This window comes from Sminthopsis crassicaudata, chromosome 3 (genome assembly GCF_048593235.1).
Source record: "Sminthopsis crassicaudata isolate SCR6 chromosome 3, ASM4859323v1, whole genome shotgun sequence".
NCBI classification, from domain to species: domain Eukaryota; kingdom Metazoa; phylum Chordata; class Mammalia; order Dasyuromorphia; family Dasyuridae; genus Sminthopsis; species Sminthopsis crassicaudata.
The window spans coordinates 596,695,561-596,719,020 of NC_133619.1; the positions used below are offsets into that span (position 1 = coordinate 596,695,561).

Below are 23,460 nucleotides of genomic sequence, written 5' to 3' on the forward strand. Positions count from 1 at the left end.
AACTTACGCCCATGGGTCACGACCTGGTCCCTGCCTCTGGTTCCTGTGGGCTGGGGTCAGTCGGAGGCTGCATGCTTGAAGAACTCTGTGGGGATGAAGTGAACAGAAGCTGTTTACATCAGACTGGGGAGAAACTAGAAGGTTCTTAAACATGGAGGAAGGAATGAGGAACGAGGGAGCCAGCCTGGAAGAGGCAGTGTGGTACATGAGCCAGCAACACCCAGATCCATGGGAGTCCAGGATTTCAATTTGGAAGTGACCCAACCCCTTTGTTCTACAGGGCGGGATGCCACGGCCCAGTGAGAAAGCTCCATCTAGATCCTCGATGACACCTTTCTTTTGGTCCCCTGGTATGGCCTCCTTGTCACAATGCTGAAGACCAGGTAACGATGCTGACAACATTTATCGTTATGCTTTAAGGCATTCAAGGCACTTCACACATATGATCTCATCCCATCCTGGGAGGAAGCTTCTGTTAGTATCCCCGTTTTACAGAGAGAGCACTGAGACAAACTGAGATTAAGTGCTTGCCCAGGATCACACAGCTATTAAGTGTCTGAGCCCAGATTTGAACTCGTTTCCCTGATTCCAGGTCCATCACCCTATCCACTGAGCCCCCTAACTGCTATCTACATAGAGAATTCTAGTCTCAGACTTGCTCTTCTTCCCTTCCAGGCAACATCATCAATCCCCAGCAAGGAAGCACCACGTGCAAAATCACCTGGGAAATGTTGCAATCATAATTGTGTTGGAGAGAAAATGTGACTTAATGGTTAGAGATCTGCTGAATTCAAAGCCAGAAGTGCCTGACTGGCCATGTGACCAGGAAGGAGGGTCATTTTGCTTCCAACTGCTCCTTAAGTGAAGGGGTCTTACCCTTCTTGTGGGCGCCTTGATGTCCTTGGGCTCCCTGGGGAGCCCAGGAACTCTCCTCAGAGCAATATTGTTAAAGGTAAAAAATAAAACACAGAGGGAACCAAAATTGGTGGAAATAAAGATGTCATTTTGGCGCCTCAGGATCTTGGCTATTTCCTTCAAATCCTGGCTCTTATCACAGGGTAATTGCTAAATCGTGAGTTCTTCATCTGTAAAATGGAGGTTTTTCTTACACTCGTACCCTCCAAGTGTGGCTGTGAAGAATGAATGCAAAGGGCAAACCGTTTGCATGTGGGTGAGATGGGAAAGAGGCAGCATGGAGGAAGGCAGAGGGGGTGGGTAGCATCCATCTGTTCCTCCCCAGATCTAGGTGCTATTATCTTTATTTCTCCCTAGGTCAGGGAGGGTTGGGGAGCAGCATTTGTTAAACACTTACCTCAGTGCCAAGCACTGTGCTAAGCACCAGGGATACAGAAAAAAGCCAGAGGGCAGTGTCTGCCCTCAAGGAACTTACATTTTAATGGGAGAGGCAATATGCAAAGTACTATGTACCTATGAGATATAATATATAAGTAATCTCGGAGGATTACAACTTGAATCATGCCTCTTGGCCAAACAAGAGGGTTCTTCCCTTGGCCCATTAAGGTGTAGCATTCTCTAACTTGGTCCCCTTGAGGGGTCCTGGGGTAGCAGAAAAAGAGAAGGACGTGGAGTCAGGGGAGAACCAAAATTGTTCTGACTTTCACTACATAAAAGACCATAATCCAATTATAAAACTTTGAGTCTCAGTTCCCTCATCTGTAAAATGGGGATAATAATACCTACAGGACCTACCTTTCGTGGTCCTCCTGTTGCTAGGATTTCGATATGGTAACTTCAGAATTATGCTGTATATATCTAGTCTCTTCTAGCTCTGATATGCTCTGTCCCAAGGTCCTTTTCAGATGTAATATGTTCCGAGAATCTATGTTTGTCAGAATTTCTAGAGCGGCTGACGGAGTGTTCAAGGTGCCATTATTCTGCTGAGTGCAGCTTTAAGTGATCCAGATTATGAGACAAAGAGCCAGAAATAGGAGCTGGTCTTTCCCCATGTGTGGAAGCAGGGCTCTCGGGAAGTCTGGGCTTTCCCTCACTCAAGGGTATTCTGCATCTCCAGAATGGTTTCCTTGGTTCCATGCTGTGGGGACTCAGGTGTGTGGAGCTACGAAGGAGGTGAAATGTTGCTATCACACAGCCCATGGAGATGCGACTGTCACTGTCTGCTGAGGGCCCTGGAAGCCGCCTTATGGAGGGCATCAGAGTAGCAACATTCATAAAGGGAATTCACCTAGATTTAATAAGGGATGTCCCCCTCATTTCCACTCAGGGCAGTGGCCAGAGGTGGGGGCTTCCTTCAGACCCCCACAAATAGAAAGTGCTGTCGCATCTCTACAGATACTGAAGGAAGAGGCTCCGGTCATCCTGCCCTACACTTTGGGGTGTATTCTCCAGGAAAAAAAGATCCTTAATTTTATCTGTGTCCCTGCCCTCTCAGTCAAACTGTTGAAGCATAGAAACCACTTCTGGGAAAACTGATTTTCAATGCATAAAAATACAATAATACATGGGATGACAATTATACTCAAATAGTTATCAAATTAAAGAAGGAAAAAAAAAAAGGTCACAGACCCCAAGTGAAGAATTTCTGCAAGGAAAAGTCTCCTAGTCACACACATCTATGTGTTCTTATAGGGCAGCTGGGTGGGACAGTTGATATAGCTCTGGGCCTGAAGTCAGGGAGACACATCTTGCTGATTTTTTTCCCAATGACATTTTGATCTAGGGCAACTAGATAGTACAATAGACAGAGCATGGGACCTGGAGACAGGAGCACCTGAGTTCAAATTCAGTCCCGCTCTTGGGAGACAGCTCCTCCCAAGTTGGACTTAGCTGTCCTTCACAAATGCTTCTAGACTCATAGCTGATTGACTGAGTGTCCTCTCATGCACATAAGCAATAAGTCTATCTTATTTACCTTTGTTTCCCCTCACAGGTTTGTCTAGTGCTAAGCACAGTAATGGCACATGAGGCTTTTGATAAATGTTCATTGATTGGTTAATTGTCATACATATAAGCAATTTCTTTCTCCTCCCTAAGAGGTGTGTCTGATAGTTTGAAATAGAGAGAAAACAATCAAAATCATTATTGGGAGATCCTAATAAAGACATCTTTTTTGCAGCCCTTTTCTCCATAAGTTTGTTATGGGGAGTTCCAAAACATGGGACAGATGGGGAAAGGCCTTTTAACTATCTGGCTCCGATTTGGGGAAGAATGGAACGTAACTGGGAGATCCTTTGCACAATGTTGGCCACAGCTCTTAGGCTGAGCAGAAAGAATCCCTGAGGAGAAAATCCAACTCCATTCTTTTCGCTGCTCAGGCCAGAGGACAATACCTTTGGCTTGGCTGCACAGAACTAAAACTGAAATGGCTTACAGCAAGATGTATTTCCTGGGCTCCTGGACGTGCACATTCTCTGCCAGCAGCAAATTTAGCTCCACCTGTGAAAACAACAGCATCAGTTACTAGAGAAGCTGAAACAAGGGTGGCTGGAGGAGTCTCCTTGGAACATTCTCCTCACTGGACTCCCGAGGATGTGGTAGGCCCTTCCATGCATGTCGCCGAACTTTTGGGTCAAGCTTCTGTCCCAAGCCCTCATCCCACTGGTACTCTCCTTTCTGGATGACAAAAATGAAACATTTCTATGGTTTTAAAGATTGTCAAGAACTTTCCTGCAAGGGTTATTACCCCCATGTTACAGATAAAGGCCTGGTACATGGTAAGTGCTTAAAAAGTACTTTATCTCTCTCTCTCTCTCTCTCTCTCTCTCTCTCTCTCTCTCTCTCTCTCTCTCTGTCTGTCTGTCTCTCTGTCTCTCTCTCTCTGTCTCTCTCTCTCTCTCTCTCTCTCTCTCTCTGTCTCTCTCTCTTTCTCTGTCTCTCTCTGTCTCTCTCTCTCTCCCTCTCTCTCTCTCTCTCTTTCTCTCTCTCTCTCTCTCTCTCTCTCTCTCTCTCTCTCTCTCTCTCTCTCTCTCTCTCTCTCTCTCTCTCTCTGCCTCTAGTATTCATCTACCTCTATCAATCATCTATCCTCTATCTACATCTCATGTCTTGATATCTCTATTTATCTATCCACTTGTCTCTACCATTTATCTATCTAAATATATACTCATCTCTCTTTCTATAGCTATCCACCTACCTCTATCTGACTATCTCTGAGTCTCTCTATCCATCTCTATGTATCCATATGCCATTATCATTTATCAGTATCTACCTAAATATTTATCTTCTCTTATAAACCTATTCATCCATCCATCGCTATCATCTCTCAATATTTCTATTCACCCACCTCTTTCTCCACCTCAATCTCTACTTCTTTATATATCTATTTATCTCTCTCCTTTCCTTCTCTCCCCCCAATCTCTTTATAAAGAGAACAGAAGCCAAAAGTTAAATGGCTTGACCAAGGTCACATCATAAGTAGCAGAGTCAGGATTTGAAGCTGAGCCTCTCAATTCTAAATCCAATGCTCATTTCTCTCAATACTTTTTTCAATCAATCAATCAATAAACATGTCATTAGTGCCTCCTTTAGGCCAGGTTCTGTGCCTGTCCCTGAGGATGCAAAGACAAACCCAAAGTGTTCCTGCCTTCAGGAAGCTTACATTCTAATGGAGGAGACAATGCATACATATACAAGCATATACAAAGCTCCCCCTTCACTCTCCTATATCTTACCCAGGAAATCTTTTCTAATTAATCAACTCTAATTCCAATGATACCAGGCTCTCCTCAGCACTTGGAAACTACTCTGGTGATGAAATATCTGTGGCCCAGGGAAAGCAGCCCTGGATTCAGAGGACAAGAATTTGGGTTTAAATCCCAGGTGTCTGCCGGGTACCACTTCCCACTTACGAGGTTCAATTTTATCAAAGGGTTGGAACACTGACCCCAGCAGTCCCCACATCTGTACCCCTAGGTTCTTGCACTTGCTGACACATTTTAGGCAATGTGATCTGGAGGTCAGGGATGCCCCGGCGTGCTGACTCACTGTGTGACCATGGCTCAAGTGACTTCCTCCCTCCAAGCTTTCTCCATCCTTCAGATGGGGCTAGCCCTGCACAACCGGCTGGTAGGGCTGCTGAGATGAGATCATGTCTGGTAAAAAGCTCTCGCTCTCTTCCAGATTAATGACATTCGGTGAATCTGAGCTGAGGTTGGGGGAGCTCAGGCCTAGGCTGTCAGGGGCCCTGGATTGCCGATGACATCAACCCTGAGCAGCGGGGAAGGCTTCCAGAATCCAGCCTCAATCAGGGAACACTCAGACCTTGTTGAAAGCTAAGGAAGGACGACCCTAGTGCTTCTGGGCTGTGGAAAGAAGGTCAGGCAGCAAGACACGGGAGCATTTGGGTATTCTCAGGTCCTTCTAGAGTGGTTCACAAACATTTTTGTTTCAGAATCATTCTTATTTTTTAAAAAATTATCAAGAACTACTTCTCTCCCCCAAGAACTTTTACTTATGGGTTTTATCTGTCAATATTTATAGGATTAGAAAATAAATAAAACATCTTAGTATTATTGTGTAATAGTTCTGACCTCACAGATGCCTTGGAAAGGCTGGGGGAATCACCAGTGGTCCTCAAACCACACTTTAAGAACTGTTGATATGTAGAAAGTACACTGGCCTTGACATCATGAAAGACAAGAGTTCAAGTCCTGTCTTAGATACTGACTAGCTGTGTGATTTGGGGCGTTATTTTACCTCCTCCCAGCCTCAATTTCCTTTTTCCATAAAGTGGGAATAATATCCCTACTTCCCAGGGTGATTGTGAGGATCAAGTGAAATAATCTATGTTTGGTGCTTTGCAAACCTTACAGTATTTTATAAATACCAAATTATTTATGTTTTATTTATCAGTTATCTTAAAATAAAATTTCTTCCCACCTTTTTGATAAATTTCAAATAGAAAAGATCTTGGTCTATGTTATTTTCTGTAATTATCCTATTATATTTAGTGACCTATAGATTATTGTACCTGAGTGGCACAATGGACAAAACACAGGGTATGAAATCAGGAATACTTGAGTTCAAATGCAGCCTCAGACACTTTCTAGCTGTGTGACCCTGGTCAAATCATTTAGCCCCATTTGCCTCAGTTTCCTCATCTATAAAATCAAATGGATCCAATGATCTTGTGATGGAGAATTTTCTGCACTCAGAGAATATGTGTTGTTGTTTGCTTGCATTTTGTTTTCCTTTTTGATCTGATTTTTCGTGTGCACCATGATAATTGTGGAAATATGTATAGAAGAATTGCACATGTCATATATCAGATTACTTGTCATCTAGGGGAGGGGATGAAGGGAAGGGAGAGAGAAAAAAAATTGGAACACAAAGTCTTGCAAGGGTAAATGTTGAAATGAGATGATTGAGGCCAGTTCCAATGATCTTGTGATGAATAGAGCCATCTACACCCAGAGGATGTAGATAACATAACATTTTCACTCTTTTTGTTATGGTTCACTTGCATTTTATTTTCTTACTCATTTTTCCCTTTTTGATTGGATTTTTCTTGTGCAGAAAGATAATTGTACAAATATGTTTACATATATTAAAATTTAACATGTATAACATATATTTGGATTACTTGCAATCTAGGGGAGGGGTTGGGGGCAAGGAGGGGAAAATTTGCAGCACAGGATTTTGCAAGAGTCAATGTTGAAAAATTATCCATGCATATGTTTTGAAAATAAAAAGCTTCAATAAAAAAGGGCGAATGGTAAAAACTATCTATGCATTTGTTTTGAAAATAATAAGCTTTGCAAAAAAAAAAATCCCTCTAAATAAATAAAAAATTGGAATGAACTAGAGAAGGAAGTATCAGGCCATTCTAGTATCTTTGCTAAGAAAACCCCAATTGGGATCACAGAGAGGTGGACAGGGCTGAAATGACTGAATAATAACAGATTACATGTGTAGATAAAATCAGTGCTTCCTGTATTTAAATAAAACATATTATATGCACAAATATATGTATATCCATGAAAATCTACTAAACATCAGATATATCAAATTATAATATATAATGTGTTTATTATAATATAAGAATATCTAATAAAGAGATGATATAATTAATTTATTATAAGAAGTAAATATGTGAACATATTATTATTGTTATTATTTCTGCTGTGGTTATTAGAGAGTCACTTCAGATACTTCCAAAATCTGAGCCAAGTGACTTGGTGACCTTGAGCTGTTGTTCTTGGAACAAGAAACTTTGGCTTCATTTAAAAAAACAACAGTTCTATACAAATGTTTGGGGGGGTGTCTCCTCTCCCCATCCATATTCAGGGGTTCTTAATTGGGGGTCCATGGGTTACTTACTATGGATATATTTCAGGGGGTCTGTGAATCTGAGTGAGGAAAAAATGGTGTCATTATTTTTACTAAACTTTGATTGACATTAGCCATTTCCTTCAATTCTTTAAGAACATAATTGTCAGAATTCCATAGACGTCTCCAGATTGACAAAGGGGTCCATGACCCATAAAGGTGAAGAATCCCTTACTTAGGATGCTGGAACCATATCCATTTTCCTCCTTCCCATCCCCCCTCCCTGCTGCCCCATGGTCAGTTAGACATGGAGTAAGAAGGACGTGGTAAATATTTATGAACTTGACTTCACAGTATGGTGAATCAGAAAACCAATTGGCTGACAACTCAAGAATGCGGTGATGGAATCACGGAATGTCAGAGCTCCAAGGGCCCTGAGAGATCATCCAGTGTTACCCATAACACGGGAAGAGCCGGAGGGGGAAGTGGTTTGCTCAGTCATGCAGAGAAGTGGCTGAGTCAGGATTCAAACCCAGATTCTAACCGCACTGGAACAGTCTTTCTGTGCTAAAATCCCTGCCCAAACTGAGATGACGGGTCTGACAGAGGCTCTTTCTTGGGCAAAATTTTGTGTCCTTTGTCGCTGGGATTGTCCCAGAAAATCTAAGCAACACTTTTGGGTGAGAGAGTCAAGGGGAAAGGAAAATGTACAACTAGGGCCATTGGCAACTCCTTTCTGCCACTGCCTATGACACTGAGTGGCTCACGGGGCTTTCTCACTTTCCCACTTTCAAGTGGGAGTTATCACAGAGTCGCCAAATATCAGAGTTCAATGGGAAATTAAAATTATCTAGTCTAGGGGCTTTTAATCTGAGATTCTTGAACTTGTTTTAAAGATTTTTGATAGCTCTATTTAAGCATGATTGGTTTCCTTTATATTCCATTTTATGTATTTAAGAGCAATATTCTGAGAAGGGGACCACTGGTTTCACCAGACTGCCAAAGAGGTCTGGACATAAGAAGCTAAAGAGCCCCAGAGGTAATCCAATCCCCTCATCTGACAGATGGGGAAACTGAGGTGGCAATGTGGTATAGTGATACATGCAATGCATCTGGAGGCTGAGGACTTAGACATGAGTCTTCTCTTTGCATCTTGGACAAGTTGCTTGGGTCTCAGCTTTGTCATTTTGGACTTCCAGGTCAGAGGCAATGAGAACCAGAAGGGGCAGGGACTTTTCCTCTGGTCACACAAATTCTTGCTTCCAAGAACTCCTTGCACACTTGATGAGAGATCCAGCACCAATGGTGATAGGCCTCAATGAATTTCCTTACCCTCGGACTTCTGGGTCATAGGATCAGAGATCCCAGATTTAGGGCTGGAAGGGTCCTTCCAGGCCACACTCCTAAGGCTGAAAAAAGTGAGAGGATGTGCCCAGTATTACAATTAGAAAGTGCCCGAGGAAAGATTTGAACTCAATTCTTCCTGGGCACTATGGCAACATATGGCAAGCTTTTTCCAGTGCTATGTCTTAGAGCTGCCAAAATTCCACAAATAGATTTCACCAAGTCTAGGAATCTGCGTAGGAAAATATTTCTTCTTTGTTTTCACTCATTTCTGGTTTTCTCTATAATCCAATGGATTTTATTTTATGCATTTAATGACATGACTCTAAAAAGGGATGGTTTCATTCATTCATTCAGGTGGCCAAAGAGATCCAGGGCAAAAAAAAAAAAAACAAAACTTAAAACAACACTTCTCTTAGAGAAAAGGGGATTTTGTTTTCACGTAAGTAGTACAGACCCTGATCAACATTGACAATGAGTCTGACAAAGAATAAGGGAACTGAGGCAGAGAAGTCACTGGGTTTGAATCCCATCTTTCCCACCAAGGCACTGGAAGCACATTGGCTAGAGCTGGACTTGGGGGTAGACAGATGTCTCTGTTCAATCTGGCCTCAGATACTTCCTAGCTGTGTGACCCCAGGCAAGTCACTTAAACTAGCTTGCCTCAGTTTCCTCATCTGTAAAATGGAGATGATATAAGCATTTCTTTGCCAGTGGCACTGTGAGGATCCAATAAGATAACACTGAAATATCAGTAAAGTGTCTGGCACTTAATAAATGTGTTTTGTTTTTTTTTCCTTTGACAGAATACCAGTGTAGTCTGGAAAAAGTTATTTCATCTCCCTGGGTCTCTTTGTAAAATAGGGAGTTGAGATTAGATGGCCTCTCAGGCCTCCTAACTTTAAACATGATTTAATGACATTTCCCCCCAAAATAATCTCATTTAAAAAGTAAGTTTTCTCTTGTGGAAGTTAAGTCTGTACTAGCATTTGGGCAGTACTCTTCCTTCTGAGGGAAAGAACTTGGGGAAGGAAACTGCAATCAGAGGTATTTACACAGGCCTCTGGGTGGTGCAATAGATACATTATTGAGTCTTTAGTCAGGAAGATCTGAATTCCAATTCAGCCTCACTCACTAGCTATATGACAAATTGCTTCATCCTCATCTCTGTCTGCCTCAGGTTCCTTTAACTGTAAAATGGACAGTAGGTAGAGAGCAGGGCCTGGAATCAGAAAGACACATTTTCCTGAATTTAAATTTGGCCTTAGACACTTCCTAGCTGGGTAACCCTGGATAAGCCACTTAACTCTGTTTGCCTCAGTCTCTTCCTCAGTCAAATGATCTGGAGAAAGAAATGGCAAACCATTCCAGTATCTCTGCCAAGAGTCAGTTACGGAGAGTTGGATGCGATGACTGACCAACAAAAACAACAAATGGGAATAATAACAGCATCTAACTCTCAGGGTTGTTGTAAGGATCAAATGAAATAGTATTTGTAAAGTGCTTAGCATAGAACTTGGCACATTGTGGGTGCTTAATAATTGTTTGTTTTAGCCGATTCAATGTTAGAGGCAGGATTCCAACTAGGATATTTATATACCAAATCCAGGTTTCACTCAACACAATTGAATTTAGGGAGAGAAAAGAAGAATAGCTGAAATGTATGCAGTGGGGGACATTGCTGTACTTGGTTCAATCCAGTTAAAATGATCACGGAAAATAATGGGTAGAAAACAGAAGTTACAATCAATCCCTTTACAAAGTGGGAAGAAGTTGCCTGATGAAACTGGAAGGACCTCTTGCCATTGGCTGATGGAAGACTGGCTGGAGCTCTGCCAGCCTTGATAAAAAGTTAAGTTTTCAGGGCCTATGCACACGGTGGAGACAGGCAGCTCTGGAGAATGTGGAGGGCATCGTGGAGGAAAGGAATTTTCCCCACACTCCCATCAGCAATGGCAGCTTGCTGGAGAGTTGGGAAGATACAACACATTTCTCTGGGGGCAGAAGAAGAGGAAGCAGCTTCAGGGAGCATCATCTCCAAGAGCTGAGAATAGAGATCCTTCGTTCTCTTCTTATATAGAGGCTTCATGCTGTTCCCTGATGGGCACAGTCTTTCTGCTGGGCACAACACTCCGTTGCCTATCTTAGTCTATAGTTTAGCTATAGCTGATGGTGGGGAGAGAGAAAAGAGAAGTATTTCCCCTGCTTGCTGCTCCTAGGTAGTAGTACGGGTGTCATTCTCCATAAAACTGTTTCCTGCCTCAGCTACTTTGATTGTGTGAAGGCTGGCAAGTTTGGATTTTAAAAGGTCACCAGGGACATAGGCAATCCTTGACTCACAAAAGACAAGCTGTCTTTCCTATTCCATCAGGTAAAGCTCTGCATCTTTTTTAATGGACTACCAAGGCAAACTCATTGCATGTGATGTAACAAGTTGCCTCTTGTTATATGCTCTTTACTCTTCCCTATGGGACACATATGGTCCTTTAAACTTTGTATGTTCTTTCCCATTTGTTCTTACAACTCTGTTAATCAAGTATTGTTGTTGTTGTTGTTTTTCAGTTTTGTTTTTTTTTTTAACCATGTGTGTGATTTCATCAGAGTAGGGAGATTCCTATGAGGAACTTCCTCTTCCAATACGAGTCAGCACCTTCTCTATAATTTGTAGTTTTCCCACCCAACCCCCCTTCCCAAACTTAGAGTCTTAGATATTTGCCCAGGACAATGAGAGGATAAATGACTACAGGATTTGAACTCAGAGCTTAATGATTTCAAATCCAGTGTTCTTGTCCAGTATACTCCCTCTCCTGCAGGAATGACATACCCAGAAAGAATCTCCAGAAGCTCCTTAAGGAATGCATTCCATTTTAATGGAATGACTGACCTTGGAGGCATAGGGAGTGAAGGTTCGCCCTTTACTCTGCTGCTTTCCACGTCTGCTTTCCATAAACTCACTCTGTGGCAAAGACTGGGGAAGACCTATGGCCTCTACAATGTAGCCCTCGAGGCAGGATGGCAATTCCAACCCTACAATCATAATAATGGTATAATTATCATTACAAGCTGCCATGTATTAAACAGGCCGTAATGCATATGCAAACATACTTGCCCTAGCTCTTGCCACACACAGGCTCTGGCTGTAATCTTATAGAACATCTGGCCATAATATGTGGGATCAATCCATGGTCAATCAACCAGCAGTTATTAAACATCCACCATGTGCAAGGTGCTGGGATACAAATATGAAAGGAAAATGGTCCCTGTCCTCAAAATGCTGATATCCAAATGGAGAAATAATATGTTCACACATAAGCAAAAATATACATAAGCATATATATATATGCATACATAATATATACATAAGCATGTATACATGTGTCTATATTTATATATTCATTTATGTATGCATGGAATACATTACATATAATATGTAAACACATCCATACGCATGTACATATAGATATATGCTTATATTTGAATCTGTCTATAAAAATACATAAATGCATATATGTATTCATACTGGGCTATGTGTGTATGTGTACTTAGCAAAGTAATATTTAAGAGAGATGGAATACTAGGGGAAATTTTCTTTAAGAAGGTAGAAATTACCTCGGAGGGCCTCTAGTCCAACTATACCTAAGCAGGGATTTTCCTTAAAACACTCCCACGAAGCAGTTTTCCAACATCCACTTGAAGAACTCAGTGATGGGGAATTCACTACTTCCCAAGCAGTCCATTCCTCTTCGGGAGGTACTTATAACTGTTAAGAAGTCTCTCCTTATGAAACATATTTTAAGACTGCCAAGAATATATGGATGCTGAATAAGGACAGAAATCCTCTGTGTTCCCAAACTCTACTTCTTATTCCCCCTGCCAGAGATTGACTTTTATCCCAGGGTTGATTAGTCCTCTAGTCCCAAAGCAATAGTGAGCTAGAATGATCATGGTGGAGCAAGAGAAGAGGAGATAGGAGGTTAGGGAGAGGGGGCGGTCACATGAACCACCATTGGAATTACCTCAGCATGAGAAAGAACAGCCCAGGAGCTATGGTGAGCATACATTGAGTCACCAAGGCAAAGACTAGACTATGAAGAAACCACTTGAGAAAGACACAGAATTGTTGGAACTGTTCCTGCTGAGAACAGAATGGGTGATTCCTTACTTCCGCCATCCTCTGCTTCCTCCTCTTCCTCCTCCTCCTTCTTCTTTTCTCTGTCCATGACCCTGTTCCCCAATCTTTATTTCTTAAGAGTTTGTTGGCTTTCTGGTTTGCTGATTTCCCTTAAGATAAATGTGGTTAACCATTGCATTACTGTCTATGTGTATATTGTGCAAATGTGACAAAGGGAGAAGCAATCTAGCCAGTGAAGGGAGAGACAGTGACAGAGACACGCAGAGAGACAGAGAAAGACAGACAGAGACAGTAATAGAAAGCGAGACAGAGACAAATAGCTAAAGACAGAGACAGACATACAGAAAGAGACAAAGAGAGAGATAAAGCCAGAGAGAGGAAAGAATTTCTTTTGGGTTTGAGAACATTTCCTGGCATGGACTCTTAGAATGAACAAAAAAGGGAATTATTGATTCATTTCATATAACACTCAGAATCGTAAGAAAACATGGAACCAGATCTTAGATTAATGGATTAGTAGCTTTACTTGGAGGAGAGATAATAATGAGCAGGGGAGGTGGCCCCTCAACCATTTCCCTTTCCCATTGTTTTCCTTATAAGTTGGAAGGGAAACCCTCCTTCCTGAAGGAATTAACTAGAATGTCATACTCAAAGGGTAGGACAAATGAATGATTAGGAAGGAGTTGTCCAATCCACAAGAAGATAAGGGCCAGCAAGGGAGAGTAATTTGGCATTTCCTCCATACCACTGCCATATGTGCTGGGTCAATTATCACCTCTTGGTGACTTCTTCCACCCATGGTTCCTAATTTAGCTTTCTAAAGAAACAGAGGAATATGGTGGAAGGAACTCCGGAGAGAAAATGTAAATAAAAAATACTGGCTCTGTCATTTAACAGCTGTATGACTTTTGTCAAGTCATATAATCTTTGTGGGACTCAGTTTCTTCATCTGTAAAATGAGAGGCTGGCCAAGATGGCTTAAGTTCCTACTCAATGTTACAGAGTCAATTAATAAGCATATATTAAACTTCTACTATATACCAGACATAATGCTAAGCACAGAAGACACAAAGAAAGGCAAAAAGCAATCCTTGTGTTCAAGGAGAGACTACATGCAAAGAGCTATGTATAAACATGATATAGACAAGATAAATTGGAGATAATCAGTAGAGGGGAAGCACTAGAGTTAAAGGAGTTCAGGAAAGACTTCTTGTAGAAGGTGGGACTTTATTTGAAGCCAAGGAATAAGAAGGAATAAAGAGAAAGAGCATTTCAGGCTTGTGAAGTAGCCAGAGAAAATATATGGAGTTGGGAGATGGATTATTTTCCTTAAAATCCTACACTATAACTGTCTTGGTTGAAGAGCTGTCAAGAAGAACAGATTAGACTGTAAGAAGTCCTTCAGTTCATTTTTGTCTTTGTGTTCCCAATGCCTCATATAGTGTATGTGGTAAATACTTGTAAATTGATTTATTGGCTAATTTCCTGTATGGTTTAAAAGGACAGAACTAGAAACATTAAGTACAAGTTGCAGAGAGAAAGATTTGGAGTGATCATAAGGAAAAACTCCCTAACTATCATAGTTCTCTCAATATGGAAGGGATTGCAGTGAGAAACAGTGACTTTCTCTTTGCTGGAGTCCTTGTCATGGACGATGGCAAAAGATTTCCCAGGACTGATGAACCTTTGAAGTCTGTTCCAGATGTTGTTTCCCTTTCTCTCATTTCCATCCTACCGGTGGGCCAACACTACCCTGGTTACCTCTTAGATTCGTTTATAACTTTCCCTGGATAGTCCCCTGCAATAATATTGAATTATTTTTAGGTTACATCAACCCATCAGCAAGCCCACAAAATGTAGGCTCTTTGGTGCTGGGCTGGGTGGACAGAAGGAGTAAGGTGTCAGTGACTGCTCTGTTCTTTTCCTAGTTCCCTTAGCCCCTGAGTTGACCAATGACACCCTTCCTGCCTTCCCTGTTAGACTCTGATGCCTGCCCCTCCTAGGCTAGACAAAGAGCCCAGAAGGAGCATCTGCCTCCAAAGTTTCTTTTCTCATTACTTTCATTTGGCCACCTGTGGACTCTGTCTTGCTTTCACTTTCCTTGCTAAGTCCAATAGTTCTGGGTGAATTTCTTTCACAATTTCTCGAAAATAATATTGCCAGGTTTTTTACTTTATGTGATTTTCAGGGAGTCCAGGAGTTACAATTATAATTCTCTCTTTTCATTCTATTTTCTTGGACAGTTGTTTTTAATATTAGATACATATGAATTCTTCTAGCTGGTACAGTAAATAGAACCCTAGACCTGCAATCAAGAAGACCTAAGTTTAAATATAGCCATAGATGCTTATAGTGTGACCTCAGGCAAGTCAGTTTCTTCATGATAAGGATAATAATAGAATAGAAAATGAGGATAATAGAACCTATCACAAAGTATTGCTAGGAATTAATATTTGTAAAGTGATTTGCAAATCTTAAAACAATATAGGAAAGTTATTATTATTATTGTCTGGTTCCAATAAGTTCTATTGCATCATTTCATTTTTGAGTTTTGTTTGTCTCATTCTATTTTTCATATGTCTACCACTAGAATAAAATGGTAGAAGGAGCCAGGAGCTGATCCCTTCCTGTCCAGGGATCCTAAGGTAAGGACCATGTTCCCTATTCCTTGACCCCTTCCAAAAGTAGGGCTATAGATGGGATTATGGAGGAGGGGTAGGAATGCCTTGGTACTGGCTCTAATCCAGAATTTCTAGTGATCTGTTTTTTAGTCTTTTTGTATGTGTAGAGGATTATATCAGAGGTTTTGTCCATAGTTCATCTCCCATATTGGATTCTCTGCTTCATTTGATACTGTCTTCCAGTGTTCCCAAGGGACCCTAGAGGGAGGGAGATTTAACTGGAGCTTTTCTTTCATGTTGCCATCTTGCTCTGCTCTGAGATAATTTTTTTCTTGTTCCAGTTTCTATTCCCAGATTGCCCAGTCCCTTTGATCTTCAGCCCCTCATTCCTTTGTTCTCTATCCTGCCATTGCCTGACATCTTTGGATTCTGGACTTCTTGTCTGGCTGGACTCATAAAACTAATTACTTCTCTCTTGGCCTTGACTTTTTCCTTGCTGACCCAAAGATAATTCACAGATGTCAATAATTAAAAGAATAAATAGGACATATTAATTTCACAAGAGTTGTGAAAAATATGCAATAAATGTCCATAGGAAGGAGAAAGAAAACACTTTAGGCTGGAAATGCAAAAATGTAGCACTTATTGAATATTTATCAAACATTAGCTGTGTGACCCTAAGCAAATCATGTAACCACAGTCTAGCTCAGATTTCTCAACTGCAAAATGAGGATAATAATAACGCCTACTTCCCAGAATTGTGATGATCAAATGATATAATATTTGTAAGGTGCTTAGCACTAGCATTTAGTGCCTATCATACAGTGGGTGCTTAATAAGGGTTTTTTCTCTTCCTCTGCTTTCCTATAAAGACATGGCCTAGGGGCTAGATTTATAACTCAGAACTTCACTATCCTTCATAAATTAATATGTATTGAATTCTTCTATTATAAATAAAAGGCTCAAAACAGCTAAGAGAATTCAACCAATAAATGTATGGGAACCAGACCATTATCACAGATAGAAATATAATCCCCAATCTTCTGAACAAAACTTTGATGCACAAAAATTTTAAAATGATAAATGTTATTTTTTAAAATAGATATCATTATGCTCAATATCCAAACTACATGAAATGAAACACTTTCAAAATATAGAGACTCAGTCAAGGAGATCCAATTTCTATAGGAACAAGAAAAAAGAAGCATCAATTTTCTCATCCTGCCAGCTACTTAAGTTTTTCCATGATGCATTCAGTGATCCTGCAGAAAGAACACAATTTCTATCTCTTTATTTTAATTCAGCGACCAAAAGCATCTATTTTATCCATCTGTACACATCAGACAATACAAGAATAAAATAGCAGAATAACAAGTTGTTGAAAGATGAGAATGACATTTGTAAGACTGATAGTACTGATGAGGATGATAATGGTAATTAGTAACTGACCCTTAAATAATAGCCCTTTAAGGCTTGCAAAGCCCTTTACCTATATCCTCTGGTTAGATCCTTAGAAGAAGGACTGTGTGTAGCTCTCATTATTACTGTTTTTATTATTATCTGTTTTACAGATGAGGAAACTGAGGCTCAGACAGATTAAATGACTTGCTTAGTCAGATAGTATGTGTGAAAGGTGTGATTCCAACCCAGTACTAAGCCCAGTACTCTAGGAGAGAAGGGAAGAAAAAGAAAGAAAGAAGGAAAGAAAGAAGAAAAGAAGGAAGGAAGGAAGGAAGGAAGGAAGGAAGGAAGGAAGGAAGGAAGGAAGGAAGGAAGGAAGGAAGGAAGGAAGGAAGGAAGGAAGGAAGGAAGGAAGGAAGGAAGGAAGGAAGGAAGGAAACACTGGTGTAGAAAACAAGAAAGTGAAGTAGGAGGGTGGACAGCTGCAAGTGAGATACAGTTTACAATTCCATTTCAAGATCATTACTTGAGAATGAATCACAAGGGAGTAGAAACTCAAGTTATATTCAGAAGTCTGGAATTGGATTGGGATTTGATAATATTAAAGGATCAGGTAAAATATCAAGGGAGCTTCAAAGGGCCTTGGTTTAAAATGTAGTTCTTCTGTCAGTGTGTCCTTGGACAAAACTCTTCTCTCTTGCTCTCTCTAGGTCTTGGTTTCTTCACCTGTTAAATGGGGTGGGGGTTGGGGATCAGACATAGTGACTTCTAAGATTTTTTTCCTCCTTTGGCCTTCATTAGGTCTAAGACCCTCTGATTCTTACTTCTCTCATGTTCTCTCTTTCTATCTCACTCGGCACAGTTCATCAAACTCATGAATCCACCATTGCATTCCATTTTGGGAGCTGGATGCCCATGGTGCCTAGGATGGAGCCTCTGCCCCATCTCCTGGAGAGCCATGGAGAAACCACAGAGGAGGCTTTTCCCTTTGGTCTGTCTGTAAGGGAGTCCCTCTCTGCCACCTCCCTTCCTCCCACCCCATTTCCCAAGTGGCCAACCAGCAAGCTGAGCAACGTCAAGATTAGATCTTGGCTGGGAAGATGAATGAGGTACCTTCTGCTATGGCTGAGTCAGAAGAAACTACTCTTCTGAGTCAGGACAGAGGGTGGGGCCATGAACCAACTCAAGAAGACTGCCCATTTGTCAAGAGTCAATATTGACACAGGTACAGAGGCATGGGACAAGAGTCCCTTCTACAGCCACCCACATAATTTTGGAGTTAGATGGGCTTTTGAGGGGATGATAACAATAGCAGCAGGATGGCAGACTGGAAGGGAAGCCTTAGAGTCAGATCTGGATTTGAATCCTGCTTCTGTCACATACTGGCTGGGTGACGGTGGGCAGGACTGAGTATACATCACTTAACCTTTTACTGCCTTTTCTTTAGGTCCAAAAGGAGGATTCCTGTCATTGATCTGCTAGAGAGATGTTGTTACTACATATGTGTGTATATATATGTATGTGTATATATTGTATGTCCGTGTGTGTGTGTATATATATATATATATATATATATATATATATATATATATATATATATATATATATATATATATATATATATATATATATATATATATATATATATATATATATATACACACACACACATATGTGTGTGTGTGTGTGTGTGTGTGTGTGTGTGTGTGTGTGTGTGTATGTGTTGCACATTGGGCCACACTGGAGCCTTGTGGGAGGGATATATGCTTTGGTACAAGGTAAAAGCAGATGGGTGTGGGGAGGGCTGTTGATTTTGGAGAACAAGTCTCAGCCATGGTCCCAGGCACAGGCATCCCTGACCTCCTGGGCAGACATCCAGCCCCTCGGTGGAATGGATCCAACCCCTGTTCACTTCCTGTGCCGGAGATGTCAGAGCACAGGCTATGGAGGGGACCTGGCTCTGGCCCAGAAGTCAAGAGACAGAAGTGGGGGTTGGGGGGGAAGAGGGTGTTCCTAATCTGATTTTTGCTCCTAGTCAGCTATGTGACTCTGGGCAGGCACACAACTTGTGCTTCTTCATGCCCTGCTTCCCCATAGTCCATTGGGAACAATGACCCCTACCCTGAAGGGATGAAAAAAAGAATAAGTGAATAATGCCTTTTTATTCATTCATTTATTTATCCAGTTTCTCTATCATCAAATGAAGATGATAACTTTGGGGCTAAATGAATGAAAGAATGGATGAATGAGTGAATATTTTTCATTCATTTATTCAATCCCCATTATTAAATGAAGATAATAATCTTCACCCTGAATTAATGAATAACTTATTTTCATTCATTCATTAGTTCATTTATCCAGTCATAGTCACACACAGGTATCACCAAGCCTATACTTAAAGTCTTTCCAGGTGAGATTTATGATTTATTGGCCAAGCTTTTGAGGGTCATCTCTATACCATGTTGAGATATTGGAGGAGGAGCTTAAAGAGTGTTGAAGAACAACTCTCACTTCCGCCTCAACTACCTGTCCATGATACAAAGAAATTCCACTACTAAAGAGTAACTTCTTTAGCTAGAGATATAAAAATTCCATGAGATGGTCAGATAAAAAATGCCATCTGCATCCAGAAAAATAACCAAGGGACTGAATGTAAATCAATATATTCTTTTTTATATTTTTTTCCCTCTCCCATGGTTTTTCCTTTATGCACTGATTTTTCCCTCCCAACGTGATTCATGAAGTAATGTATATTAAAAATAAGTAAATTTATTTTCATAAATAAATAAATTTAAAATTTTTATTTAAAAAGATTCAATGGAATGGGAAGGCAGAGAGGACTATGGTCTTCATTGGTGGAGAGTAGACCCATGAGTTGACAATATTATCAATGGAAGTATAGATTCAGGACAAAAAAAAATGCTAATAACTAACTTTGGTTCTTATTTCCAGAATGTTTTCAAGTTTACAAAGTCTTTTTTTTACAACACCCCTGTAAGACAGGTAGGGCAAATACTATCAGCTCAACTTTGCTTCGACACTTATTGGTATGGGACACCAAGTCTTTTCTCAGTTTCCCTACACATGAAATAGAAATGGAATGTAAACTATCTCTTAGGGCTTTAGGGGACAGTTGGGGGACAGCCCTGGAGTCAGGAAGATTCATTTTCAGTTCCAATCTGAAGGAGCTGTCCTTGGGGAGGGAGGAAGTAAAGGAGGGAGGAAGAAAAATTAAGAACAAAAAGTTTTGCAAAAATGTATATTGAAAACTATCTTGTACTTTAACATATTTAATATGTATGGGAATGCCTGCCATCTAGGGGAGGGGGTGGAGGGAAGGAGGGAAAATTCAGAACAGAAGGGAGTACAAGGGATAATGTTATAAAAAATTACCTATGCATATGTACTGTCAAAAAATGTTATAATTATAAAATTAATAAAAAAATTTTAAAAATATCTTTACATGTATTTGGAAAAAATAATATACTATTATTTTTTTTTAATTGGACCTCAGACAATTCCTAGCTGTGTGATCCTGGGCAAGTCACTTAACCCTGTCTTCTTCAGTTTCCTCATCTGTCAAATGAGCTGGAGAAGGAAATGGCAAAGCAGTCCAGTATCTTTGCCAAGAAAACCCCAAATGGGATCCCAAAGAATTGACTGTAATTGAACAGCAACAACAACAGGGATCTTTCAACTCTACAATATGTAACATTCTCTTTCCTACCCCACTTTGCTGGGGCTGTCTCCCAAGCCTGGAATGGCCTCCCTCCTCATCTTTACCTTTTGAAATCCTCTACGTCTTCTAGGTGAACCTTGTAGTCATCCCTTCTGATATCAATGTTATCCGCAACCTATCCCAAATCACAGTTATCCCTTCTATGCTGCAACTTTCTCCATCCCAGTTTTAATATATTATGTGTCAGGAATTGTGTGGAAGCCACATACGATATGTGAGGGCCAGCAGATAACAGAGTAAAAATTTAGAAACTCAAAAATGCATAAAATATATGCATAAAATTATATATCAACCCAAATTTTACAATGAGGTACTGTAAATATCTCATGGAGAAAAAAAAATTGGACTTCCTTCTTGGTACAAAGGGAAGTACAAAAGAATTTTACACAGATTTTCCAGATCCCAGAAGGTGCCACGTCCCTAACCCCCATGATGTGGAAGAGATACCTTGTAGTTATTTTTCCCTGAATGCATTGTTTCTGCCCAGGAGAATGTAAGTTCATTGGGGACTTTTTGGGCTTTGGATTTGTATCTCCAGGAAACAATGTTATTTATCAGAGAGCAAGGTGGCCTCCAAGCTAGACCAGCACACACTGACTTGTATGACTTGGAAGTCACTTTCTAACCTCTAGACAGCTCTCTAGGACTATAAACTGCTGAGAAAATGGCGACTTGCATTTATAAACGGAATTTCTTGCTTGGAAGTTCTCTCTACGAATGAAAGATATAAATTCCCTTGTGGATATGGCACAATGCCTGGAATTCACATAAGAAGCGACTGTGGAAGATAATTGAACTGAATTTGATCCTGAAGCTTCTCCCTTCATGTTGTCACTGTGATACAAATGGGTGGTTACTGTTGTCCATATTGCTCTGGGTTACGTTGTAGATTATATGCATTTAACAAGTATACAGTGGTATCTACTATGTATGGTATTATGCTAGGTCCTCTGGGCTAAGAAAAAGAAAAAGAGAGGAGAGGAGAAGAGAAGAGAGGAGAGGAGAGATAGAGAGAGAGAGACAGAGACAGATAGAGAGAGAAGAAGGAAGGAAGGAAGGAAGGAAGGAAGGAAGGAAGGAAGGAAGGAAGGAAGGAAGGAAGGAAGGAAGGAAGGAAGGAAGGAAGGAAGGAAGGAAGGAAGGAAGGAAGGAAGGAAGGGGAAGGAAGGAAGGAAGGAAGGAAGGAAGGAAGGAAGGAAGGAAGGAAGGAAGGAAGGAAGGAAGGAAGGAAGGAAGGAAGGAAGGAAGGAAGGAAGGAAGGAAGGAAGGAAGGAAGGAAGGAAGGAGAAAGAAAGAAAGAAAGAAAGAAAGAAAGAAAGAAAGAAAGAAAGAAAGAAAGAAAGAAAGAAAGAAAGAAAGAAAGAAAGAAAGAAAGAAAGAAGAATGGGTAAAACAATTTTCCAGCTTAAGACAATTTAGAAGGTTGGCAAGAAAGGCCTATTACATCAAAGTGAAAATGGAGCACAGTCCAATATGGTTCAGGCTAGGCTCCAGCGAATCAGCAGCAGGCCTTGGGGGTAAGAGTAGTGGAGCTCTCAGCCCACAGATGGTAAGAGGGTCAGACAACAATCAGAAGGAGATTGCAGGGTTCCCTTTGCTGGCACTGGGTGCATCACTATTTCTTTGTCCATATTGGGATTTGGGTTACAGTCCCAGAGTAAGGAGGAGCATCAGCACACTAGAGCTTGCAGCTGCAGGAAGAATGGAAATCACAGTTTCAGGGTAGAAAAGATTGCTTGTGGTCACAGTCCAGAGTACAGGCCAGGAGAGCATTGAGCATACTTCTCCTTAGATCATACCACCTTGGAAAAACTGAAAACTTACAACCCCTAAAATTAGCTAGAAAATAGTTTCATAAATAACCTGAAGTTTGGGACAGGGCCTCCTCTACCCTGGAAGCACAGTCCAACTTAATATTAAAATAAAACTCAAGAAATAGGTTGGGAAATAAGCAAACAACAACAACAAAGAATCTGACCATAAAAAGTTACTATGGTGACTAGGAAAATCAAAACAGAAACTCAGAAGTCAACAACAAAGGCAAAACTGCTATAGCCAAGGCCTCAAAGAGGGGAAAAAGTGAATTGGTTTCAGGCCCAAAAAGAATCCCTGAAGGTACACAAAAAGGAGTTTAAAAATCAAATAAGAAAGGGAAAACAAGGAATAGATGGGTTCGTGGTTCAGTTATCCTGTGTCCTGGAAAAAACCCCCATAGTGTTCCTTCAAGAATTATCACTCATCAGCTAGTTCACAAGGGTAAGATGGACCTCTGATTAAACCATTTTTGGAGATGGTAGAGCAGTTGCTTTATGATCTATAAGGTAATCTGTACTTTCTATCAACTGATGAGGTGAGTTTCCCCTTCACTGGAAGTATGAACAGAGGCTAAATGATTACTTTGCTCATGATTCCTGGCAGCTAACCTCTTTTTCAATTCCCCCTTTTCTTTCTCAAAATTCTGCACATTAGCCTGGGATAAAGAAGATTCCATCCTCTTGATGCATAAAATGAAGTCAGACCCCAAGACACCTACCCAGAGGAATGATCTACCAAAAATATGGAGAATATGTTTGATTGAGCTTGACAAAAATCCCGTCCGAGCTGTGATGAGCAAGAGTTATAGGATCACAATATAACATGTCTAGGGCTAGAGAGACTCTGAGGCCATCTAGGTCCATATTTTTCACTTTATGGAAAGGGAAATTGAGTCCCAGATTTTACATGACTTGCCTAAAATCACAGCTAATGAACATCAGAGGTGAGATTTGAACCCAGATCCATTAAAATTTCCATCAACTTCCTCACTTCTTTTAGTGGGGGGGCAGGGGAAAAGAACAACAAGGGCATGGCATCTTCTCCACTGTCAATATTCCACACCTGGGGTCCAGAGCGCCAGCAAATTGAGGCGGCTGCCTCATGACAGCATCCTGCAGGAGGGTCAAATATCATCTCTGTCTTGGGTTGTCACTCTGTGTACC

The 23,460-nt window shown here is 40.8% G+C and overlaps 1 protein-coding gene across 7 annotated transcripts in view; it reads right to left on the reverse strand.

Moving 5' to 3' along the window:
• Positions 1–23,460, reverse strand: part of HIVEP3 (HIVEP zinc finger 3) — a 617,086-nt gene that overhangs the window by 83,818 nt on the left and 509,808 nt on the right. For all 7 annotated transcript variants that reach the window (XM_074305463.1, XM_074305462.1, XM_074305461.1 and 4 more), the window contains 2 exons: positions 3,350–3,414; positions 8–85 (listed from right to left, as the gene is read on the reverse strand). The gene's annotated coding sequence lies outside the window, so the exon portion shown is untranslated. The remainder of the gene's footprint in view (positions 1–7; positions 86–3,349; positions 3,415–23,460) is intronic.